The following is a 23454-nucleotide window of genomic DNA, read 5'->3' on the forward strand; positions in this document are numbered from 1 at the left end:
CTTGCCTAACGAAAAGACTTTGCTTTTCTCCAAAACCATTTTTACTCGTATTTTCTCGGTCCATTGCATACTAATTCCTCACCACTTTGTCCGGATATGACTTGATGAAACCAGAAATATCTGGTTGTATTTTGACTAACTCAATCACAGTTATTGCTACAGCCTCTGTGTTTCTGTTTTCTGGATACTATAAACGGACATTTTGGTTTTGAATGTTTTTATCAGGGAACATTTAATTTTGTACCATTGAAACACTAACTGATTCATCATGGGGACACTAGCTCTACACATTGGGATTTTCTAGGGAGTAAGCTCGAGGAACTGTGGGAAACAAACATGATATTTCTGTTTCTATAGATGACATTTCATGCACTTGCCTAACGAAAAGACTTTGCTTTTCTCCAAAACCATTTTTACTGTGATTTTTCGGTCCATTGCATATAAATTCCACACCACTTTGTCCAGATATGACTGGATTAAACCAGAAATATCCGGTTGTGTTTTGGCTAACTCAATCCCAGATATTGCTATAGCCTCTGTGTTTCTGTTTTCCAGATATTATCAACGGACTTTATTGTTTTGAATGGTTTTTCTCAGGGAACATTTAATTTTATGTTGGGAAACACTAATAAGTTCCACATGGAGACAGCAGCTCTACAGATTAGTATTTTCTAGGGAGAAAGCTAGAGGAACTGTGGGAAACAAACATGATATTTCTGTTTGTATAGATGACATTTTATGCACTTGCCTAATGAAAAGACTTTGCTTTTCTCCAAAACCAATTTTACTGAGATTTTCTCGGTCCATTGCATACGAATTCCACACCACTTTGTCCGGATATGACTGGATGATACCGGAAATATCCGGTTTGTTTTTTGCTAACTCAATCCCAATTGTTGCTATTAGCTCTGTGTTTGTGTTTTCCTGATATTATCCATGACCTTAATTGTTTTGAATGTTTTTATCAGGGAACATTTAATTTTGTGCTGGGAAACACTAGTTGATTCCACATGGAGACACCTGCTCTACACATTCTATTTTCTAGGGAGAAAACTAGAGGAACTGCGGCAAACAAACATGATATTTCTGTTTGTATAGATGACATTTTATGCCCTTCCCTAATGAAAAGACTTTGCTTTTCTCCAAAACCATTTTTACTGTGATTTTCTCGGTCCATTGCATGTGCATTCTACATTACTTTGCCCGGATATGCCTGGATGAAAACAGAAATATCCGGTTGTGTTTTGGCTAACTCAATCCCAGATATTGCTACAGCCACTGTTTTTGTGCTTTCCGGATATTATCAACGTACTTTATTGTTTTGAATGTTTTTTATCAGGGAACATTTAATTTTGTACCGTAGAAACACTAATTGGTTCATCATGGGCGCACCAACTCTACACATTCGTATTTTCTAAGGAGGAAGCTAGAGGAACTGCGGCAAACAAACATGATATCTCTGTTTGTATCGTTGACTTTTTATGCACTTGCCGAAGGAAAAGACTTTGCTTTTCTCCAAAACCATTTTTACTGTGATTTTCTCGGTCCATTGCATACGAATTCCACACCACTTTGTCTGGATATGACTGGATGAATCCGGAAATATCCTGTGGTGTTTTGGCTAACTCAATCCCAGATATTGCTACATCATCTGTGTTTGTGTTTTCTGGATATTGTCAAGACTTTATTGTTTTGAATGTTTTTATCAGGGAACATTTAATTTTGTACCGTAGAAACACTAGTTGGTTCCAGATGGAGACACCAGCTCTACACATTCGTATTTTCTAGGGAGAAAGCTAGAGGATATGCGGCAAACAAACATGATATTTCTGTTTGTATAGATGACTATTTATGCACTCACCTAACGAAAAGACAGCTTTTCTCCAAAACCATTTTTACTCTGATTTTCTCGGTCCATTACATACGAATTCCACACTAGTTTGTGTGGATATGACTGGATGAAACCAGAAATATCCGATTGTGTTTTGGCTAACTCAATCTGAAATATTGTGAAAGCATCTGTGTTTGTGTTTTCTGGATATTATCGATGGAATTTATTGTTTTGAATGTTTTTATCAGGGAACATTTAATTTTGTACCGTTGAAACACTAATTGGTTCATCATGGGAATACCAGCTCTACACATTCGTATTTTCTAGGGAGAATGCTTGAGGAACTGCGGCAAACAAACATGATATTTCTGTTTGTATAGATGACATTTCATGCACTTGCCGAAGGAAAAGACTTTGCTTTTCTCCAAAACCATTTTTACTGTGATTTTCTCAGTCCATTGCATATGAATTCCACACCAGTTTTTCCGGATATGACTGGATGAAACCAGAAATATCCGTTTTTTTTTTTTTTTTTTTGCTAACTCATTCCCAGATATTGCTACAGCCTCTGTGTTTGTGTTTCCCGGATATTATCAACGGACTTTATTGTTTTGAATGTTTTTTATCAGGGAACATTTAATGTTGTTTTGGGAAACAATGATTGGTTCCACATGGAGACACTAGCTCTACTCATTCGTATTTTCTAGGTAGAAAGCTAGAGGAACTGCGGCAAACAAACATGATATCTCTTTTTGTATAGATGACATTTTATGCACTTGCCTAACAAAAAGACTTTGCTTTTCTCCAAAACCATTTTTACTGTGATTTTCTCGATCCATTGCATACGAATTCCACACCACTTTGTCCGGATATGACTGGATGAAACCAGAAATATCCGGTTGTGTTTTGGCTAACTCAATTCCAGATATTGCGACAGCCTCTTTGTTTCTGTTTTCCGGATACTATCAACAGACATTATTGTTTTGAATGCTTTTATCAGGGAACATTTAATTTTGTACCATAGAAACACTAACTGGTTCCACATGGAGACACCAGCTCTACACATTCGTATTTTCTAGGGAGAAAGCTAGAGGAACTGTGGCAAACAAACATGATATTTCTGTTTTTATAGATGACATTTCATGCACTTGCCGAAGGAAAAGACTTTGCTTTTCTCCAAAACCATTTTTACTGTGATTTTCTCGGTCCATTGCATACGAATTCCACACCACTTTGTCCAGATATGCCTGGATGAAAACAGAAATATCTGGTTGTGTTTTGGCTAACTCAATCCAAAATATTGTGAAAGCCTCTGTGTTTGTGTTTTCTGAATATTATCGATGGACTTTATTGTTTTGAATGCTGATCCGAAGCCAGGAACCAGCAGCTTCTTCTGGGTCTCCCACACGGTTGCAGAGTCAGGGGCCCAAGGACTTGGGCCATCTTTCATTGCTTTCCCAGAACATAGCAGAGAGCTCTATCAGAAGTGGAGCAGCTAGGACTAGAGCTGGCGCCCATATGGGAAGCTTGCACTGCAGAAGGCGGCGTTACCCACTATGCTGCAGCACCAGCCCCATGGCTGTTTCACTTCTAATCCAGCTCCCTGCTAATGCACCTGGGAATGCAGTGGAGGATGGCCCAAGTCCATAGGCCCCTGCACACAGATGGGAGACTGGGTGAAACTCCTGGATACTGGCTTCAGCCTGGCCCAGCCCTGGTTGTTGCAGCCATTTGGGGAGTGAACCAGCAGATGAAAGACTCTGTCCTTCCCTCTCTCTCTCTCTCTCTCTGTAACTCTAACTTTCAAATAAATAAATAAATAAATCTTGAAAAAAGATCACCAAATTGTTCCCACAGTAGCTGCTCTATTTTATAGACCTACCAGCAACAGCGAAGGTTTCCTATTTCTCCCATCCTTGCCAATGCTTTAATTTATTTGAAAGGCAGAGTGACAGAAAGGTATCTCCTGTCTGCTGGTTCACTCCCCAAAAGGCTGCAGCAGCCCAAAGCCAGGAGCTTAGAACTCCATCTGAGTCTCCTGTCTCCTGTGTGGGTACAGGGGCTCAAGCACTTGGGCTATCTTACACTGCCTTCCTAGGTGCATTAAAAGGGACCTGAATTGGAACTGGAGCCGCTGCAATCAGCACTCATATGGGATGCTGATGTATAGGCAGTGAGTGGCTTACGCCACTGAGTTTTGTGTGACTTAGTCTTGGGTGGTACCACTACTCTCGCTGGTGATTCTTAATTACAGCTGAAGAATCAGGGAGGAAAGACACTGGTCACCTCCCTCCGTGGTAACACTGACGAGTTGCACTCTCCCATCTGCGCTTTCTTCTCTTCTAGGCCATGGGCATCAATGACCTGCTCTCCTTTGACTTCATGGCTGCCCCACCCAAGGAGACCTGATTGCAGCCATGGAGCAGCTGTCCACACTTGGTGCCCAGATGACGAGGGCCTGCCCCCCCCCACCTAGGCCGCAGGGTAAAGACAGAGCTCACTGCCTGCACTTTTGGAAAGACTCCCAAGCCTCTGTCTTCTGTGGCTTTGCAAAATCAAACTCTGAGGCCCTGAGTAAGCTTTGAGGAGAGTTCTAGATGCCTTGTTTTTAACCTGAATTTTCCACCAAAACTTTAAACTGTTTCTTTACAGAAAAGGAGATCTATTCAGTTAGTTTTACCTCAGGATACATTTAGATTGTGGAGTCTAGTCTTTAATTTTAAGAGATGTTTGCACAATTCCCATGTACCCCAGTGGTAGTGATGTTCTTGGCTACATACATGTCAGAGATCAGTGGGTCACCGACAAGACCGAGATCCATATAGCAAGCAAGAATCCACGACGTTTATGCACTTTTCAGCTTTTCTTTATTGCTTCTCTCCTTCCTCCCCTCTCTCCTTCCTCTCTCGTTCTCCCCAGGCATCCCTCTTATATAGTCCACAGCCCGATTACTAAAAATGGGCATGAAAAACAGGATGTGCATCCTCAAACTATTGTTTCAGTTTGAGTCCTGCGTGAAAAACAGGATGTACTTCAGTCTGTTGTTTTTAAGTGAGCCAGGCTACATGACCGCCAGCTGCAGGGAATGGTTGTCACGAGCGGCCGGCCTGTGGTTCCCCACAGCTCCCCCTTTTTAGTTTTCTAGCAAGAGAGCATGCCTGTCTTAGGTCCCCAGCAATGCACCATGGGCTTACCCATCATGGAAACAGGTAGCGGCTCGTCTCCCTGTTCTGTCTTAGGTTGCTCTGTGTGCTTGCCAGTACTTACCTGTCATTGACTACCGCTCCAGCATGCTGAGCCAAATCGCTTCATCATGAGGGTCATCCGGCTGGATGGCCAACATAGACTGTTGGATCACCAAGTTGGTGTGCTGTTGCCTTTCCAGCAATAATAACAGGCAAGTAAGCTGAGGTATTGGACAGAGGCATAGGCCAGGGAAGTGCCCTAAGCAATCCCCAAGAGACACCATGTTTCTCATTGCAGGCAACACCCGCCACCATCAGCATTAAGGCAAATATCTTATACCCGTGAAGCATTTTTGAGCTCTAACAAATACATCTAAAGCACAATCAATAATAATTCCCAAAACTGCAGAAAGGCAGATTAACAGCAAGGCTGTCAAAAGGGCACAGAACAGTCTTTTCATTCGTCCGTCTCTGCAGCCGGTTCGGGGGACAGTTCCGAGGGTTGCTCCTCTGGGTCTTTCTGGAGCAGCTGAATCCTTCTCTCTGGTGCCCAAACCGTTTGTGAGACTCCCTGTGGAGAAACACAAACCTCACCTCGTACCCTTCATAGCAAAGGGAACCGAACTGGGCCCTTCCATTGTTTATCTTGGGGGTCCCTCCATAGGATCATTTGTTTTGTGTCAACTGGAATGTTATCATTCTCAGCCGAGTGTGCAGAGGACTGTTTGTCAACTGTCTGTGAGGGATGATCAAAACTGTCATATCGGAACATGTGACATTCTGCTGGGGTCTTGCCGTTTGATGTTTTGTTTAAAAAATTAATGGTAAATAGGGAATAATTAAGTATATCCTTAGGGGAATGGGTGAGTGCCCCTACTCCCCCTTTTTGTTTTAATATGATAGTTTTAAGATATAAATTTGCTTGCTCCACAGTGGCTTGTCCTTGTGGATTATAGGGAATGCCAGTAATGTGGGTAATACCAAATTGTTGAACAAAGCGCTTCATTTCTTGAGAAGTGTATGCTGGCCCATTATCAGTTTTTATGACTTTAGGAATGCCCCAGGTGGCAAGACATTGCAACAAGTGTTGTTTAACGTGTCACTGTTTCTTTGGCCATGGCTGAATCCATGAGTATGCCAGAAAAGGTATCCACCATGACATGAATGCCTGCCAATTTACCAAACTCAGAGTGATGGGTAACATCCATTTGCCATATGTGGCAAGGAAATAGGCCACGGGGATTAGCTCCAGTGGGTGTTTTAACAGGTTGGAAAGTGACACACTTTGGGCAGTTCCGTACAATTTCTTTTGCAATGCTAATAGGGATTTTAAATTTTAAAGATAAAGTTTTACTATTAACATGCCATAGGTTATGAAAACTCTTGGCCTGATCCACTATGGTGCCGATTACGAGAAAACAAGATTGTGAATCTGCTGTTGCATTTCCATTGGATAAGGGTCCGGGTAAGCCTGTATGAGCCCTGATAAAGCAAATAAATATGGGCTCGATACGGTGAAATAGGGCATGTTGTACTAGCTCAAAATAGGCATGGACTGTAGAATGTTTGGAAATTAAGGATGGTGAACCTAACTTTGTTACTGCATTGACTACATAAGCACTGTCTGAAAAAATATTTAATGGTCCTGAAACACAACTAATAATTTTTGATACAGCTGCTAGCTCAGCATGCTGTGGAGATGGAGAGGTGAAAGATTTTATCCCCTAGGAGGGCTATTCCAGTTCCTCCTTTAGCCCCATCTGTGAATGCCACGGGTGCTCCTTCCTGAAGTGTTTTGATGATCACGTTTGGGTCATCAAATCCCCCATCACTGGGCCAGGCACTTCTTGTCAGGATCACAGCATCCGCATCATCACCTGCCTCTGGATCTCCGTCTGTTTCTGGAAGAGGAAAGACAAGGGGATCTCCCTTGGGGGCAAACTGCTCCCTGGGTGGGTTGTTACTTGCATCAGGCATAGGCCCAATATTTTTGGCCAGTATTCAAATTGGAGTCAACTCCCCTATGGGGAACACACAGCCAAATCCTCTTCCCAACTCAATCAGTGGGTCAGGCCCTCTCCAGAGTCGGGTGAGAGGGTCTCTCCATCTAACAAGCATCTGGGATTTAGGGGTTAAATGTCCCCAATGTTTTTGGAACCTTGATTCCCTTAACCCTTTTGAAAAATTTCCTGTGGGTTGTGAGGAATTTTAGTAGAGTGTTGAATCATTTTACGTCTTTGCAGCACTTTTAAATATCCCAATTGGTTATTATCTCTGTAAGATGAGAAATATATCTTTTGACACCTCCAGGGGCCCTTTTGGAGATACCAAAAGTTTAGAGAATTTAGAACTTTTATTTTAAGAAACTTTGTTAAAGGTGCCAAGAGAACTTAGAGTATCTGGTTAGAATAGAATTTTTTAACATCCTGAAATGATAGCCCTTCATTAGACAGGATGATCCTAACACTTTTAGACCAGGTCTAATCATAATGATATTTAACAATGCTTTTCATCAATCTGAACTTAACAGAGACAGTAGAGTACACACTAGATTACCTTGGAAACCAGAAATAAAAACCTTGAACATAAGAGTTAGCACACAAAATCCTCACATAACTCAGAACTATTTAACAGAGCTAAAAAGAGAACTTTAGAAACAGCAGAGTAACCAAATAAGTAGACACTGTTAAAAAGAGACACTATAGTTTTTGCAAAAACAGATCTGTGAAAGAAACAAGTTTAAAGCATATTCAGGACATGTAAAGACTTGTGAGACCACTTTAGCTGGAAAGCAAAAACATGAATACAACATAGGTCTGACATTACTTACAACATTTTAATACACTTTGTATAATTTGAATTGACTCAAACAGTTGTTACTTTAACAAATTTAGAGTCTCATTCTTTGAGAGTTCCAGGGATCCTACTGGAAGTCCCTTAAGCAGGCGTCCCACAAACCCACAAACCGGACCCCAGAAACACAGACTCCACTCCAATCGATGCAAAAAGCAAGAGGAAAGTTTATTACATTTGCAAATGGGCCGACTCAGCAGCACCCTCTGGTAGGGTGCAGAGAGAGAGAGCGGCCAACAATAGCTTACAGAGTATTTAAAACTAAAAACCACAGTATTAGCATATTTGATTGTGTTACAATACTATTGGGCAAGCTACAGGTTACTAGCATTTTATTGGGTAAGTTAATGGTTGCTAGGTAAGGGGCTTGGGATGGGGGTCGCGGGCAGTTTCTTCTTATCAGCTAAAGCAAGCAAGGACGAGGATGGCAGTAGAACAGTAAAACCTTAGTATGTCACAAGATAAGGGGTTGGAGACTTTTCGTTCTTCTTTGTTCTCTAAAAATAACACATGTTTTACAAGCTTAGCCATTATACAGAAGTAAAAATTTGGTTAGTGTTAACCTTAGTTCCCCCATCTTGTCTCTTGATTAGCCCTTTCAGTCACAGAACCTTATTGTAACTCTTTTCCGGACTCCTGCAAGTGTTATCGCGTGAGACAGTTACACAGACACAGAGCAGCTTCACAAGGCAGTTTCCCAAGTTTATTCTGCAGGCAGGTGGAGACACAGTTATCTTAAGGAATGGCTACTGTCAGCAGCCAAACTTTTTAACCCTTGCTAGAATTATTTTAATATTTACTTTTAGCAGGGGTCTTACTTTTAGCAGGGGTCTTATATTCCCTCCTCTTCTTTTTGTACTAATTTTAATCTTAAAATTTTAGGGATCACCCTTAACCCCTGTCTCTGTTATATTCTCTGTTCTTAGACTCTGATATTGTTGAGTTAAAACTTCTCTTGAAGGTCTGAAACAAAGGAAGGGAGCAGGGTGATTGAGATGCAAATACTAGGCTGCACCGGAGAGATTGTGGAAAATTTATCAGGCAGGAAGCAGGAGGGGTGAGGGCCTCCACCTGGCAGGTTATCAGGTAGAAGGGGGCAGGGCAGGCAGGATGCGAAATCTGGGCTTCCCCTGAAACATTGTTAGGATGACTTTGAGATGCAGATGCATATAGATGTCTTCTCTTTAGGCCTGTCACACACACATAAGCTCATAACTGACTTCCTACCTAACATTTTCCCTCAAGAGGAATACCCAAAATTTTTTTTTTGGGATTATGGATGGAGTTCCGTCTTCTATAACTTCTTCAAAGCTGGCATGTGGGCGTCGAGGGAGATTTGGGTATTTCCTCTTGCTATCTGTCTTATGGTGTGTGACAGTGGCCTTGGAAAGACTGTCCTGCTCAGTCCAGAGGGCTGCTCAGGTCGTCCAATGGAATGGGCTGGAAGCCTTGTCTGATGACCATTTGGAGTTTGACAGCCTTTAGTCTGTTAGAGACAAAAGGAACAAGGGCATTAAAAACACACAGTCCAAAGAGAAGCAGCAAGATTACAGACGTTATTGGGCCAAGGAGAGGAAATAGTCAGGATTTCCATGACCAGATTTCAGGCCAGAACTCCCAGCCCTGCTTGGCCTGGCCCTGGAGCTGTTTGGAATTGTCCAGGAAAAGTACAAATTTGGGGTTTGTACCTGTCCAGTCTGATTGACCCAGAAACAACATTCTTCCTGGAGCATGGCACAGATACCCCCTGGAGCAGCAGTTAGTATGTTTAATACTTTTTTTTATATATATATATATAACCTTTTGTGACTTTCACACACCCTCTTTAACTTACTTTAAACATTTTACCATTTTTATTTTATTTCAGTCTAAACTAGCCATCAGGATAAAGTTACTCTTACAAACCATGTCTTTTCCTTATTTTTCTTTTTAACCCTTCTTACCCACAACACTCTTTCCTTCTAAACCTTTCTTACCAAGCACACATTTTTATACTTGATGTTTTCCATAGAGCCTGGTTGGCTCTTCTTACCTTACCAGAAGACTAAGGTCTCCATGCAGAGTGAAGATGCCTTAAAAATCCCTTGTGCGATCTAGAGCTCTGGTTAAGGCAATTAGTTCTGCTAGCTGAGCAAAAGTTCCTGGGGGCAGAGCACGTTTCAATAACGTGCCATGTTGTAACTGTTGCATACTCTGAGAAGCAGGTCCTGTCTGACAAAGCTGCTTCCATCTGTGAACCAAACTTTATTTGCATTAGTCAGGGGACTGTCTTTTAGGTCCCTTCTGCTGGCATAGATCAAGTCTATAGCCTCAGTACAGGAGTGGAGGGGACCACTTTCCCCTGGAACTGGCATTAAAGTAACTGGGTTTATGCCTTATTTTTACCTGAGGGTTTTTTAGAAGGAGGACCTGATACTTTAGTATTTTACTATCTGTGAGCCAGTGAGAGCCCTTTTGCTCTAATAGAGAATTTATTTGATGTGAGGTATAAAGGGCGATATCTTGTCCCAGTGTAGAAAAGTAGCCCACAGGTTGCTTAACAGGTCCCAGATCCTGAGTTAACCCTCCTAAGGCGGCTCCCCTGCCTCCCAGTGATGTACAGCTGGGAGGGTTTCTCTGGGCTTGGCAGTCCTAGCACAGGGGCTTTAGCCATAGCATCCTTTAGCTGAGCGAAGGCTGTGGTTTGCTCTTTCCCCCAAAGGAGGGGGCTCTGCTTTGGCTGCCTGTTAAGAGCCTGGTTTAGGAACTGTGCTATTTCCCTGTATCTAGGAACCTGTAACCTGATAGAGAAACGCTGGGACTGCCTGAAGTTTGTAGAAGTAGGAATTTGCTGCATGGCCCATATCCTCTCTGGGGCTGGTTTTCTCTCCCCAGGGGAGAGGATAAGGGTTAAATAATTAACACTCTAATGGACTAGCAATGCTTTGTTTTCCTCCAGATACCTAGTAGCTAGTTTTGCTAGGAAGTTAAGACTCTAGACTAGAGCCTCAGACTGGGAAAGGAGACAGACTACAAATTATTTACATTTAATCATCTACATTATGGATTATTGTGCACCCCCCTCAAGAGATAGTCCCTTTAAGTCCTCAGTGAGGACCTGTCCAAATAGGTGCAGGACTATCTGAGTTAGCTGTTACTGAAAGTCCTGTTTTTAGGAACTGGCAGGGAGGACTTTCTCTAAGCTTAATACTATTGGATAGACGTTTAAGGCCTGGCTGGGTGTGTGAGGCCCAGACCTATCCAGGGGGTGCTGGAAGAGAATTGCAAGAGATGTGAATCTCCTTTAAGGGAGGCACCCTGTTGACTTGCATTACCTGGCTGGATTAGGAGGAGAGCTTTAATAGGAGGCTGGTAGAAATAGGCAACTTGCATTTCACTGACCCTAGGCCATCCCCTCAATAGCAGTGGCTGGAGCCAGAAGCTGGGCAGAGGCTGGGCAGAGCTAAAGGCTTTTTAGCTCGGGGCCACAAGGTCTGCGGTTCTGAACCAGGAGTCCTTCGACACCCAGGGCAGTTCCGTGTCCAGTGGCCATGCTCTTGGCAGAGCTGACAGAAGGCAGTTTCTGTCACGACAGCTGCTTGCCCAATGCCCTGGCTCCTCATATCAGCAACAGGTGCTGTTTGGGGTGCACTGGCCTTGCTGGGTCTCCTTGATGGCGGATCACCATGCAGAAAGCCATTGATTGGCCTGTTGCCCATCCTTATATCGCTCCTGCTGCTAGCTTGCTCCTCGTTCTCCTGGTCTCTAATAAAGTAGACCAAGGAGGCAGCCTCTATGTCAGTCAAGGGGGTGCTCAACCCAACCCTGATTTCTTTAATATCAGGGTGAGCTAAAAAAAAAACTACAGTCATGGGCAAATTCTGACACCTAGTATTTTTCTGCGAGTTAAGACCGTGCCCATGAGGAGAACTATGACCTTTTAGGTAAGATCAACTGTGGTGACCTGCTTGCATACTTTGAGGTCATCAGTACAACCTTCTATTTATCCCTCAATTTGGTCTAAAAGGGGAGTCCTGCCCATTTACCACGTACACTGAAAAATCAATTTAGCTGTCACATTATTTCATAGCTTAACTTCTTATTCTGGCTATGCTGTTTGGTCCTCCATACTGTGGTCAGGCATTATTACAGAAAAGGTCAACCATTCCTTACATAAGGTCTGGGGATCAAACCGTACATCACAGTGGAGAGTCCTGCAGAACTGTAGTAACTTCCCTTCTGGAAGAGAAAAGAGGAGAAGTGAGGCAGCTGAGTCGGGTCTCCAGACTGACTTCCTGGGCTTCCGGGCTTTCACCGTGTAGCCTGTGGACACTAGAGTTTTCTTGGACTCCTGGAACCTGGTTCTCTAGCACCTGCCGCATAACCATCTCCCTTCGTCTCTAAGTCTCCTCTGGAACACTTTCTCCCTTTTGGCTAGACCTCCCATTTGATCCACATTTAAACTAGCAATACATTTGAACTAGCAATGCCTGGTTGTTCAGCATTAGCTGGACGGAGACTTCATTAGTCCCTCTTTAAAGGATCTGACTTCTGAGCCAGAGACTGGAGCAGCTAGAAAGAAACACGTTTATAGCTGAAGTTTAGCATCATTTATCTGGTCAAAATAGAATTCCTTAACATCCTGAAATGATAGCCATTCATTAGTCAGGGTGATTTTTACACTTTTAAACCAGATCTGATTATAATACTTAACAATGCTTTTCATTAATCTGAACTTAACAGAGACAGTAGAGTACACAATAGATTACTTTGGCAGAACATGAATTCTATGTCTCTTGTTTGTCGAATAAACCAGAAATAAAAACCTTGAACATAAGGGTTCACATAATTCAGAACTATTTAACAGAGTCAAAAAGAGCTTACAGGACCTAACTCTAGAAATGGCAGAGCAACCGATTAAGCAGACACTGTTAAAATAGACATTACAGTTTTTGCAAAAACAGATTTTAAAACTTAGACCATTTTCAGATATTTACTAACATTAGTGCACATTTTTTAAAAAAAAACCTCATTGTTGTAACAGAAGATCAGACTTCATTAGCACTCAACTTAAAGAAAACTCTGTACACAATTTTAAAGTTGTAAACCTTTTAAAACTTTTTATGACTTGTTTACACCTTTTGAAACTTTATACCTGTAGTTACTTTTACATAGTCTTGAATTGTCATGTATGGACAATTTATGAGAATACATGCTAACAAACTTAAACAGTCTCTCTTATTGAATTTAAGATGTGAAAAGTACAATACATTTTCCCACATTTTGCTTAGCATTGATGCCTAAATGGCTTAAGACACTGAGTTATTACTGAATACCACACCATTATCTGAATTAAAAGTCAAAATTACATTTTCATGCTTTTAAGCAACATAAGAATAACTCCTCCTGGACAGCAAACATGGACACAACTTTGAAAAGATCTTTATCGTTAAGAGAAACATGTTTAAAGCATATCAAAGACATGTAAAACCGAGCAAGTGAGCTACCAAGCAAACCAAAGGGCTTTGGCATTAACTTAATTTTCTGAACCAATGTTAACAACATAAAGGCTTGTATACACAGAATTTATTCTTATTTTTATAAGACCACTCTAGCTGGAAAGCAAAAACATGAATACAGCATAGGTCTGACACCATTTACAACATTTTAATACATTTTACATAATCTGAATTGACTCAAGCAGCTGTTACTTTAACAAATTTTAGAGTCTCATCCTTTGAGAGTTCCAGGGATCCGACTGGAAGCCCAAAGTTGGAAGACTCGGTTTAGAATTTAAGCTGTCAGAGTCAAGCGGTTTAGCCAACAATTAGTACACTTCTGAGCAGTTGGGTAATCACTCAAACACTGAAAACAGATAAACAACATAAACAACTTTGCGTTGCAGTTTTCCCATTCAAGACTCATAATGGCAATAGAAAAACGCGAAACCTTCAAGGCACGTGAAGGAACACTCTCATCAGATAAGTCAGGGACAGCAGCACAGAAAAGAACTAGACATCAGCATATGAACCATTACTTAGGCTTCCATTAACTGCAAAGAGAAAAACCCATCAGGTTGGAAAGGGTTAATGGATTAAGGTTCTGGCTCTGGCTCCCTCTCAAAGCCCCAAGGACAAGGGTGGCTCCTTACGTTTGGCCCTAGGGTTGCATTGAGAGGTAGACATAATTAACACATTATAAGAATGCAATACAAATTTTTTTATACAAGTATACATTTAGCAAACACAATAATATTTAAGGCATTTTAAGGATAAATTGAAACATATCTGAGGGGGAATTAGTTTCTTGGGCACCAATGTCAGGGACATAAAAAAAACAGTACCATTTTAATACAACAACTCAAGCTGCTGCAGACAGCCTAAGAACTGGCTAGACAATCCCATGGCATGGAGATCTGAGGCACTGTTACTTGTTAAACAGACATGTTGAGGTGCACACAGTCCAATTAACAAATGCGCCAACACTTTGCATTACTCCGAAATTGGTGATTCGGGTCTCATTAAATATTTGCAACATTTCTTTCTGACAAGACAACAAGTTTTTTAGCGGATGGAACACGGTGGGCAACCATTTAGCCATAATGATAGTAGCCTACTACCATCTGTAATTGTTACATTTTTGTAGGTTTGTGCAATCTTAACTATTTGTAGCATATTTTGATTTACAATTTTTTGTAAAGCAAACCAAGCATAATCTGTTCAAGCATTCCTATTAATAATAGGGTAGAGTTAACACATAATACAAAAATAGAATGGGTAGTCCGGACACTTTGTTACCACAATTTCTCATTTTACATAGTAATATTAGTTTTACAACAGGTAACATTTACTTTAAGTAAAATATTTAAATACAGGGTGAGGGCTGTCCAGTGTACACTGATTTATATATATATTTTTTTACCCAGTGTTTCTTATTTACAACACCCTCTTCAGCAAACCAAGGACAAATTTTTTTAACAGCGCTGATAAATTGCTCTACGGTTTGTTTCTTTAACCCTATCCTCTACATCTGCAGTAAAGTTTTTCCAGCCTTTGTCACGGCTTGTTTTGTTTTTTAAATGCACATTTAAATCTTTTTTGAGTACATTTTAATGTTGCTCATCCACGACTCCTTCTGCGAACCAAGGACTGACTATTCCTATGGCATCAATGAACTGTTCTATGTCTCACCTTTTTTTAACCCTATTTCCTGCATCTGTAATAGAGTCTTTATAGCCTTGACCTGTGAGATAATAGAAGAGTCAAAAGTTCCATCCCGTGGCCACCCAGCATTGAAGGCTGGCCAGTCGGAGGTACAGAAGACCGTCCAATTTTTCTTCCGCACCTCCACAGACAAGTTCTGGGCCCGTTCTCGGACCTCCTTCCAATGATCTAAAGTGAGGCTCAAAGGTGTAGTCAGTCCCTGTCCCATGTTAACGACAAAGGGCAAATAAACTATAACACAGAACACAATCAAAAGACACACAAACACACTGCGCGCAACAATGGAACGAGACAAAACTGAAACCAAAATTCCAGATGGGAGCGGCGGCCTAGCCAGCCTCTCCTGGGGAAGGAGGGAGACGAAGTCCTTCCCTTCTTCCCAGCCAGGTGGGAGAGCGGCCTAGCCAGCCTCTCCCAGAACACCGCTGGAGCATCCTCCAGGGCTTGAGCCAGGGGTCCTGAACACGTCTGTCCCTGCCTACTACTGGCTCTCCACTCTTTCGGCGCCTAGCGCCCGAACGCCTAGTGCCCGTACAGACAAACAATAAAACACACAGAAATACACAGAACAGAAAAGACTTACCTCCGATTGGGAGATGGAGGGTGGATCTGGAGTCCAAGTTCCCGGCCAACGCACCAAGAAATGTAAGACCCCTTAAGCAGGCGTCCCACAAACCCACAAACCGGACCCCAGAAACACAGACTCCACTCCAATCGATGCAAAAAGCAAGAGGAAAGTTTATTACATTTGCAAATGGGCCGACTCAGCAGCACCCTCTGGTAGGGTGCAGAGAGAGAGAGCGGCCAACAATAGCTTACAGAGTATTTAAAACTAAAAACCACAGTATTAGCATATTTGATTGTGTTACAATACTATTGGGCAAGCTACAGGTTACTAGCATTTTATTGGGTAAGTTAATGGTTGCTAGGTAAGGGGCTTGGGATGGGGGTCGCGGGCAGTTTCTTCTTATCAGCTAAAGCAAGCAAGGACGAGGATGGCAGTAGAACAGTAAAACCTTAGTATGTCACAAGATAAGGGGTTGGAGACTTTTCGTTCTTCTTTGTTCTCTAAAAATAACACATGTTTTACAAGCTTAGCCATTATACAGAAGTAAAAATTTGGTTAGTGTTAACCTTAGTTCCCCCATCTTGTCTCTTGATTAGCCCTTTCAGTCACAGAACCTTATTGTAACTCTTTTCCGGACTCCTGCAAGTGTTATCGCGTGAGACAGTTACACAGACACAGAGCAGCTTCACAAGGCAGTTTCCCAAGGTTATTCTGCAGGCAGGTGGAGACACAGTTATCTTAAGGAATGGCTACTGTCAGCAGCCAAACTTTTTAACCCTTGCTAGAATTATTTTAATATTTACTTTTAGCAGGGGTCTTACTTTTAGCAGGGGTCTTATAACTTACAACATTTTGTATAATTTGAATTGACTCAAACAGTTGTTACTTTAACAAATTTAGAGTCTCATTCTTTGAGAGTTCCAGGGATCCTACTGGAAGTCCCAAAGTTGTTAGACTCCACTTGAGAATTTAAACTGTTAGAGAGTCAAACCGCTCAGCCAAAAACTAGTAACCAAGGCTGTGGGCTAGATCTGATTAGAGTTAGGTAGTCACTCAAACATTAAAGACAGACAAATTCAATAAAACACGAAACCTTCAAGACACGTGCAAATTCTCAGATAAGTTAACTATAGCAGCACAGAAAAGAGCTGGTCATCAGCATAGGAGCCCATTGCTTAGGACAGGGAAACACATCTGAAACAAAGCGGCAGAGAATGAGAGTGGCCAGTTTGCAGCAACACGGGGGAACTCCTTTACTTTACTGCAGCCTGATGTCTGGCCAGTTCCCTAAAGCTGCTGACCAGAAGAGGAAATCTCCCCCTCCCAGAACGGCATTCGTAAGTCTCCTGCATGCTTAAATTGGCAAACTTACAGGAACAGGCAGAGATCCCTGGGCCAGGCAGGATCTCCAGATATAAGGAAGGAACCAGAGGAGCCGTGGGTGGGGGTCTCTCCTCATCTCCATCCTCGGACACCCTTTCATCTCCATTCTCTGAGGCCCTCTCATCCTCATGCTGACTTCCTGCTTGTGAGGCTCGGTGGACCTCATCTAATATTTCTGCCCCTTCATTGAGTAGGCGCGTTATTGGCTCTGAATCATCCTGATCAATGGATCAGGCCTGATCAATGACTTGCCACAATCTGAGAATCTCCTGTGGCTTCCCTGAAGCTCTTAACTGTCTGCCTACCCTTCGCCATTGGCTTTCTTATAGGTCGCCATTCTCTAGAAACCAAGGCGAAACTTCTGGCACAGATCTCGTAAATGCGCAGATCGCAGCCACTTTCACAGGCATCCCCATGGATTTCAGCAGGTGGTTTATTAGCACCCTCATTTTTACCACCGATGGTGCGTTTCCCATTTTGAGTTTCCGTGGATATCTCCTAGGTTTACCCCTAGACTCCCGTCTATAGACATTTCAAATTTGAATTTTCTTACTTCTCCCATCAGTGATTCGCATCCGAGTCATGGCACCATATGTCGGAGATCAGTGGGTCCCCGAAAAGACCGAGATCCATATAGCAAGCAAGAATCCACGACGTTTATGCACTTTTCAGCTTTTCTTTATTGCTTCTCTCCTTCCTCCCCTCTCTCCTTCCTCTCTCGTTCTCCCCAGGCATCCCTCTTATATAGTCCACAGCCCGATTACTAAAAATGGGCATGAAAAACAGGATGTGCATCCTCAAACTATTGTTTCAGTTTGAGTCTTGCATGAAAACCAGGATGTACTTCAGTCCGTTGTTTTTAAGTGAACCAGGCTACATGACCGCCAGCTGCAGGGAATGGTTGTCGCAAGTGGCCGGCCTGTCGTTCCCCACACATACATTCTGCCAGGTTTATTTGGGAAGTGTAGTGGAATGAGAAGACCATGCCAAGGTGGCCACTGGCAAGCGAGCATCAGTTACTCAGGAATGGCTTTGAAACCCACCTGGCAACGGAGCCTGCCTGGCAACAGGCTGTGATTGGATGGCTTTGGAAACTGCCTGGCAACAGGCTGTGATTGGATGGATTTGAAACTGCCTGGCAACAGGCTGTGATTGGATGGCTTTGGAAACTGCCTGGCAATAGGCTGTGATTGGTTGGGGCATAGACCACCCCTTGACCAGATTGGCTGGTCTTGGCTATATAAGCTATTGTATCAACTGTAATAAATGAGTCTGCAGGCTTCTTGCCTCAAGCCTGCTTTCGCCCGACTCCCGGAGTCTGTGTGTTGACTCCACGCCTCTTGCCCCTACCACGCTGCTCCTCTCAGAAACAAACCCACTGCAACATTGTTGAGAAATCAATGGCAACATCTGGCATGCCAACGTGACTGAGAAAGAAACAGCGTGTCGGACTCGGTGAGGTCCCCCCTGGATTTCGGCAAGTAGGCCCCTTGGTGTTCTGTGTGCTGTTCAGTTCTGTGAGGGTGAGCACAGAACCCCCTCCTACACCCCTTTCCTTGTCCTTGTCCTCGGTCTAAGAGACCCGAGGTTAGCACACACCGCCCGGAAGCGTACGTCGCTTCTCGGCTCCTCCTTTTAATTTCGGTTCGGCCGGTGAATTCACATAAGGGACTGATCATCCCAGAATTCAGAACCAGGTCATCTTCCCTCACTCAAGAGAGGTGACGCTCCAGAGACACCGTGTGGGCATACGGCCTTGACCTAACGAATCAAGGAAGTCCCCCACTAAGCACAGGACATACGTACGATCTGATACACCATTATCTGTTTGTCTAGCATAGGGAAACCTCCTGCAAAATGCCATCAACAGCTGAGGTGCTAGGAATTTGCTTTGTTATGGCAGCAGTGTTGTACGTGTCTTTCCTTTGGCTAGAGTTGGCGTACCGTGCCGCTCTTAAGTGCTCAGACATGGGAAAGATACCCCCCTCTCAGAATCCTGTGCAGATTATCAAAGATAGTGAATCTGTGAGTGATAGGAGCCTGACACTCCAGGTCCCTGTCTCACAGACAATGGTTGATAACTTAGGGAGAGAGAACTCCGACAGTGAAAAAAACAATGTAGCAAACAATGTAGCAACGCCTAGTCAGCCACCCCCCACATACCCATGGGATGAACTAAGAGGACCTCTACACAATAATTCATGCAAGGTCATCCCATCTGCACTCAGTGAGGATCCCACATTTGTGGCAGTCCTCGGGCACCCCAAGCTCTCAGCACAGCTGCTAGACCCCATCCCATCAGCATGTTTGCTCTTAATGTCAAAGTGTATGCAAAATTCAAGCCCTGGATTCCAACACCTGTACAAAGGCTTCTGTTAACCAAGGGTCGAGGATATGCTTGTTTCTTTCCAGAGAATGCGGAACAGCCCATTTGGGTACCAGCCAGAAACATCAAGCCTGCAACTGACAGCCAACCAGAACCAGCTGAACAAGACTGAGACTCCGCCTTGTTAGCAGATGCACCTGCCCTATCATCCTACCCTGAGAAACTGCCCAAAGCCACATCTGTTACCATTGTGTACCCCACTAGCTCTGGTCAGCCACTCAAATGGCCCACAGCCTGTGTGCGGTCATGCCATTCCTGATAACCATTATTCCTCATTCCTACCCCTATCTGAGCAAGCAATCCTGTGGTCTCTCGATTTGAGCGCTGGTTAGTCAATGACGGGTAAGATCCCCTGGGGGACAACCTAAGACAGGCACAGCTGCGTATGGAGACCACATGGAAACGGGGTCAACAATGGTATGGCCAAGAATCATGCCTCCTGTTGCTCAAAAATAAACGAAAAGGGGGAAATGTAGTGGAATGAGAAGGCCATGCCAAGGTGGCCACTGGCAAGCAAGCATCAGTTACTCAGGAATGGCTTTGAAACCCACCTGGCAACGGAGCCTGCCTCGCAACAGGCTGTGATTGGATGGCTTTGGATACTTCCTGGCAACAGGCTGTAATTGGTTGGGGCATAGACCACCCCTTGACCAGATTGGCTGGTCTTGGCTATATAAGCTATTGTACCAACTGTAATAAAAGTCTGCGGGCCCCTCGCCTCAAGCCTGCTTTTTTTTTTTTTTCAAGCCTGCTTTTGCCCGACTCCCGGAGTCTGTGTGTTGACTCCACGCCTCTTGCCCCCACCACGCTGCTCCTCTCAGAAACAAACCCACTGCAACATTGTTGAGAACTCAATGCCAACAGGGAAGAAAGAAAGCAACAACATTTTTCTGATGAAGACAGCCATCCTACGTTGTCACACTTTGTGTGGTCTGTTTGCCCCATGCCCATTGTCATTTGTGTATCTTCTTTGAAGAAATGGCTATTCAAACCTTTACCTTATTTTAAATTTTTTATTTACTTATTTTATTTTATTTTATTTTATTTTATTTTATTTTATTTTTGACAGGCAGAGTTAGACAGTGAGAGAAAGAGAGAGACAGAGAGAAAGGTCTTCTTTCCGTTGGTTCACTCCCCTAATGGCCGCTACAGCAAGCATGCTGCGCCGCTCCGAAGCCAGGAGCCAGGTGCTTCCTCCCGGTCTCCCATGTGGGTGCAGGGCCCAAGCACTTAGGCCATCCTCCACTGCCTTCCCGGGCCACAGCAGAGAGCTGGACTAGAAGAGGAGCAACTGGGACAGAATTCAGCGCCCCAACCAGGACTAGAACCCAGGGTACCAGTGCCGCAGGCCGATTAGCCGAGTGAGCCAGGGTGCCAGCCTGTTTTGTTTTGTTTGTTTGAAAGGCATAGGCAGAGAGAGAGAGAGAGAGAGCTTTTATCCACTGGTTCACTCCCCCAAATGGCTGCAATGGCCAGAGCTGAGCCAGGCCAAAGCCAGGAACCAGCAGCCTTCTTTGGATCTCCCATGTTGGTGCAGGGGCCCAGACTCAGACAATCTTCCTTTGCTTTCCCAGGCCACAGCAGAGAGCTGGATTGGAAGTGGAGCAGTCAGGACTCTAACTGGCACCTACATGGGATGCTGGCACTGCAAGCAGTGACCCCACTATACCACAGTGCTGGCCCTGTTACCCTATTTTTAATTGGGTTGTTTATCATTTTGTTGTTGAGTTGTATGAGTCGTCATTCTGGAGGAGTGTTTTCTACACCTGAGACTGTTGTTCGTAATAACTAAAAGGTGGAAACACCCAGGATGTCCACCTGTGAGTGCTCCACACGACTCTTCCACAGGGAAGCAACTGCAGTTTCTTTTTCTCCCTCTAGATGGCAGAGTTCCCTCTGAAGCCCAGGCTGTGCAAAATGCTCATCATGTCTGTGTATCTGGGGTGCAATGAGGAAATGCTGACCATCGTGTCCATGCTGTCTGTGCAGAACGTCTTCTACCGCCCCAAGGTAGGGAGTTCAGGCCCACATTCAGATAGTGGGGCCATGGACTTGGGGGGAGTCATCCTGTTGCTATGGACACTTTTAACAGGGTGTGGAGGACTCCCTAAAACTGCAGGATGTTCAGTGAGTAAGTGTTAGGTGGAAAGTGATCTTCTGGCGACTGCTCTTCAGGATAAACAAGCCCTCAAAGATCAGAAGAAGGCCAAATCCCAGCAGACTGAAGGGGACCACCTCATTCTGCTGGCTGTGTACAACTCCTGGAAGAATAACAAATTCTCTATCCCCTGGTGCTATGAGAACTTTATCCAGGCTCGTTCCCTGCGCCAAGCTCAAGACATTCGCAAACAGATGTTAGGCATAATGGACAGGTAAGCCAGGAATCTGAGCAATTCCTGTGTTTGGGTTGAAGCTCCCTGAGTATCAGTTTGTCTCCATAAGTAACCATATGCACCTGTAGCTGCAGACACCTGTACTTGGCTGCTCATGTAACACTTTTGCTGAAGCTTTTCCATCCTGTTATAGTCCTTTTGTCCAGGCAGGGGTGCAGTGGAGTGTCACTTCAGAAAGTTCCTAAGGGGACCAGCATCATGGCACAGTGGATTAAGTGCCACCAGCATCATGGCATCCCCTGTGGGTGCCAGTTCAAGTGTTCGAGTCCTGGCTGCTCCACTTCAGGCTCCTGGGAGAGCAGCAGAAGATGGCCCAAGTGCTTGGGTCCCTACCACCCCTGCATGCCTCCCCCCTCCCCTCTCCCTCCCCTCCCCCTTCCCTCTCCCTCTCTTCCCCTCTCTCCCCTCCTCCTCCCCTCCCCTCAGTTGTAACAATTGTAGATGTGAAATTTTATACTTTTTTTAGTCATATGTACAGCCTTAGAAAAGAAAAATAAGTGTCAATTTGAGTAATGAAATGGTACAAAGCAATCTGGTATTCAAAGACACAAGCTGCCACAGTGTGCCCTCACCTTATTCTTAGAACCTGGTATTTCCTCAAGCCTCCATCTGTGGGATTTATGTGTGATGTCTTCACTTTGCATCTTTATTGTTCAAGCTGCTCCACAGCATTCCTCTCCTTTCTGTAGAATTTCCACTGCAAACTTCTCTCCAACACTCTCCTAGTAATACATTTCTTCTGCTTTCCTTCTGCTATTTTCCTCTGGTCAGAATCAGCACCTCTTTTCCCTATTCAACCATCTTTGAATCCCATGAAACATTTCCTTTTATATATATTTATTTTTCAGAAGAAAGTCTGCATTCAGTAATTTTAGGTGCTTATGACAATTCACAACCTGCATTCTTATGTACATGCTTTGAAGAAATTTTATCTGAATAAATGATCAGGGATCATTTAAAGTATTTATTAAGCAATGTATAGTAAAGTATGATGAAGAATCCAAAATAAATACAGTGAGAAGCCATAGGACAGAAAATGCTTTGCAAAATTGGTGAAAGTTAAAAAATTTTTTTTAAAAAGTGTGGGCAAAGACATGGTCAAATAAGTCACAGTAATGCTGATGTCCATAGCAAAGCAATCCACAAAAGACACATCACTGATTATTTTCTCCATAATTATGAGTGAAAAATGTACTTGTTTCTGAACCAAAACTGCAATTTATGAAATTTAAACATTTCACTACTCTACTAATATAGCCCTTGTAGAAATTATGTAAGCCTCTTTTTATTCCCTTAAAAAATCTAAAAAGAAATTCCTAAGCTACTAAATTTTCAATCTTGATAGCACATTCTGAGGAAAAACTAAGTTAAAATAAATAAAGAAAAAATTCCTATGTTAGTAGAGCCTTGAAGAAGAGAAGTATTTTGGGGAATGCCTGCTTTGCTCTGGAGAGTCACAGCTCCTTGTCCCTGAGAGACAGTGAGTAGCCATTGCTGATGCTTCTCTCTGAATAAACTCAGATACAGGAAGTTACACTCCCACAGGAGCAGAATTTAGTGTTATCCAATTTACCCCAGACATATTCTGTGTTTTGTTTTCTAAGACACTTGATAATCTCCATTCTATCCCCTGCTCATCTTCATAACAGACAT

The 23454-nt window shown here is 43.4% G+C and overlaps 1 pseudogene; it reads left to right on the top strand.

Annotated features, from left to right (window-relative positions):
• The first annotated feature begins 1438 nt into the window (after window positions 1–1438).
• Window positions 1439–21780, top strand: LOC133755554 (ATP-dependent RNA helicase DHX8-like; annotated as a pseudogene).
• The last annotated feature ends 1674 nt before the right edge of the window (window positions 21781–23454 follow it).

The sequence above is a fragment of the Lepus europaeus genome, unplaced genomic scaffold, assembly GCF_033115175.1.
Source record: "Lepus europaeus isolate LE1 unplaced genomic scaffold, mLepTim1.pri SCAFFOLD_558, whole genome shotgun sequence".
NCBI lineage: Eukaryota > Metazoa > Chordata > Mammalia > Lagomorpha > Leporidae > Lepus > Lepus europaeus.